Genomic DNA, 3398 nt, shown 5'->3' on the forward strand with positions numbered 1-3398 from the left:
AACATCTGATTAATGTCTTCAAGTCCCCAGATACAATTTTATGGCCTTCAAAGCAAACCTTTTCACTCCAAAAAGTGTCCATTTTCCAAGATTTTTCTTTCTGCAATTTCTTTATTGCAGTGCACAATATTTCAACCCAATCAAATAATAACCTGTCACAAAAGAAAGTATAGTTCCTTCATAACTCGAATAACTAGTGACCAATGGGGCATACACTCGAGGAATGAAAGGGGTAATCTCATAGTTACGTTAGAAACATTGAATTGCACATATGATTAATTAAACTAAAAATTTGTGATAACAAAATTTCACTGCAAAGCAACCTTTATGCACATTATCAAACCAATGATGTTACCTTAAGAGTACTGGAGCTTTATTAAGAGTATAAGATGTAGTTATTTTTCCTACAATCATTCATATTCTAGATGATTTTATCATGGACTTGATGAACAAAAAATTTGGATTTTTGACTTAGAAGTCAAGGTATACACCAACCAACACTCTCATCTTAATCAATCAAAATTTTTGTGGAATTTTGACTTGAGATGTTTTCTCTCGAGGTCTTTACACTACTTATTACTCTTATTCTGACTAATCAAACTTTTTTAAATTTTAGCCTTGAGAAGTTTTTGTCAAGGTCTATACACCAACTAATAGTATAATAGAATTCACATATTGATATTGCGTAACATGCAAAAGGATCAAAAGGGAGCAAAAAGTGTCAATCTTGAAGGGAGGATCAGAATCTTTCTAAATAAAATTCAAAATGAAGCTAGTTTTGAGTACTAAGATTCACCCTTTTCACTTTCCAAATTCAATAATTCAAGAAACATCTCATTATACTAACAATGAAAGACATACAATTAACTCATTTGTAAGTAGAGAATGAAGCAAGAAATAAAAGTTACCTTTAAGCTGCAATTCTTGAATTTTAATTGCGATACCGGAAATCTGTTTATGATAGTAATTTAAATGTTGTATTGGTCCCTTATCTTTTCTTGATGTGAAGTTTGTCTTTGATATATCTAAGAATTGTAGTGGAGTAAATTTTAAGTATTTAACTTAATTTCTTATGTAAATTTTATTTCAACAAGAGTAAAATGGTTGATATCTGAATTTACTACGAAAATTTAAAAAACCTTCACTCTTTGAGCTGTTAATTTTACTATTTTAATATCATACTAATATTACTATTTTAATAAATATTTAAATTGAGCTTGATATTGTTATTCTGAACAAACTCATATTGTCACAAGTTGCTTCTTTTTATGATTTGCATTTGCCGAGTCAAACTTATAATATTTGAATTTTTGACTTAGAAATATCTTTGTCATGGTCATTACAATTAATATTCTTATAGAATTTTCTTCCCCCCCTAAGAGAATTGATTAAATAATTATTTCTTATTTGGCTACATTAATTGAATTTTTGACTTACTTAAAGATATTGTTGTCATGATCCCTACACCAATTAATATTCTATAGACTTTTCTTTTCCCCTTTAAGAGAATTGATTAAATAATTATTTTATTACTTGACAACATTAATTGAATTTTTTATTTAGAAATGTATGTCATGATTTTACACCAATTAATATTCCTGCACTTTTCTTTTTCCCCTAAATAATAATTTTGAATTAATTAAATAATTATTTCTTACTTGATTACTCTTAAATTAAAGTTAATATTATTCACGGTGAATTATTCTACATTATATAAGACTACTTGCAAAGACTTGGGACTATAACGATTTGGTGTCAATGGCAGACCTATTACTTTTTTAAAATTAATCGGAAAAAAGAAAGAAGCAAAGGGCAGAAATCAGAAAAAAGACAACTAATCTTAACCCTCATGAACCCCAAGTCCAACTCCCACTTACCCATTTTCCCCTTAATCTGCACCATGCACACCGTAATATATTGATAAAAAGACATGACGCTTAGGCTTCTCCTTATTTTTGATTTGGTAGTGCGGATGAGCGGTGAAGGTTATACCTCATAAATCATAAGTATACTTATTTCCAACTAACCCTTCCTAAAAGTGATAAGTAGTGCCCCTTTAGTAATGCTTTCTCAATGTCTTAGAGTTGCTTAATTGCCTACAATGCTATTACGTCTTGGTATCATTTCTTGAAAAAGTGATCACGGTATGCAGATTATTTTTTATTTTTTAACATACATGATATTATGTATGGCTTTCTAAATGATAGCCTATTCTCTAAGGAGTTGTTGAACTGTATCTATTGAAATGCTATTTAGCCTGTTTCTTTGTATCATGTGGAAGATCATTAATTAATTTTTATAGTTCTGATTCTTTTTTGTTAACGTGAACAGAAAGTCAACTCTATTAATCAGTTGTTCTGGTCATCTTTCTGTATATGCATGGATGCAGTCTTAGGACAATATATGGTCATATAACCCTTTACTTTGAAAAGGTTATTCAAGTCTACAATGATATCTTATTGGTTCATGCAGAGAAATGAGTTTTTTTTTGTACTTTCGGAGAAAATATTATTTCCTTATGACATTCTATAGTTAGTACTTCTGTTAAATATCTTCTTTCTTCGTTTTAAAGGAATCGTTGCACATTCTTCTTAGTTATAAATATGCATGGTTTTTCAATTTTTTTGTATATGTTAGGAATAATTACTGGATTTGAATAATTTTATGTTAGATTAATTAAGGAATGAATTAAGCCTCATCAATGGAGTTGTCTGAAAGAAATTGAAAATCATTCCAGAAGATGCCAGTAAGTATTTCTTAATTTTTTAAGTGGTCCCATATTTACTGCCTGTCTTTATGTTAAATAGACTATACAGAAAGGAAGGTCGAGAAACAACTAAGTGGTGTTTTATTTTTTTTATTTTTTTTGGACAGATTGAAGGGGCAGCCTTTTTTTTTTCATGCCATATATGATGATTTTGGGAAGCCAAAAAACTATAAAGCTACGCTCTATGTTTATTTTTTGGAAAACATTACGACACATAACCCATATTTTGAGTTTGTTATCCGATTTAACCTATATTTGTGTATAAATACCTTTTATACACTATTATACACTTTATACAAGGCTAATACATTATGTATAATGCGTTCCCCTCTAGTGTAATGTTGTATAATGGGCTATGTGGCGTAATAATTTATGTTGGATTGTATATTTTTGAAAATTTTCCTATTTGATTTACAACAAAGCCAAAAACCCATGAAGTTGTTTGATTTATATATTAATAATTGATTAATAATTAGATACCATAATCTTGAAGGGCAATCAAAAATTACAAAAGAGAATTTGAAAAAGTTGATCATTTCAATTTAAACTTGAAGTAGAAGCATTTCTACACTAATTGTGCCTAGCAGTATTAAATATGGATATTTCCTCTTTATTTCCTATAACGCCTCTG

The sequence above is a fragment of the Lycium barbarum genome, chromosome 2, assembly GCF_019175385.1.
Source record: "Lycium barbarum isolate Lr01 chromosome 2, ASM1917538v2, whole genome shotgun sequence".
In the NCBI taxonomy this organism is placed as follows: domain Eukaryota; kingdom Viridiplantae; phylum Streptophyta; class Magnoliopsida; order Solanales; family Solanaceae; genus Lycium; species Lycium barbarum.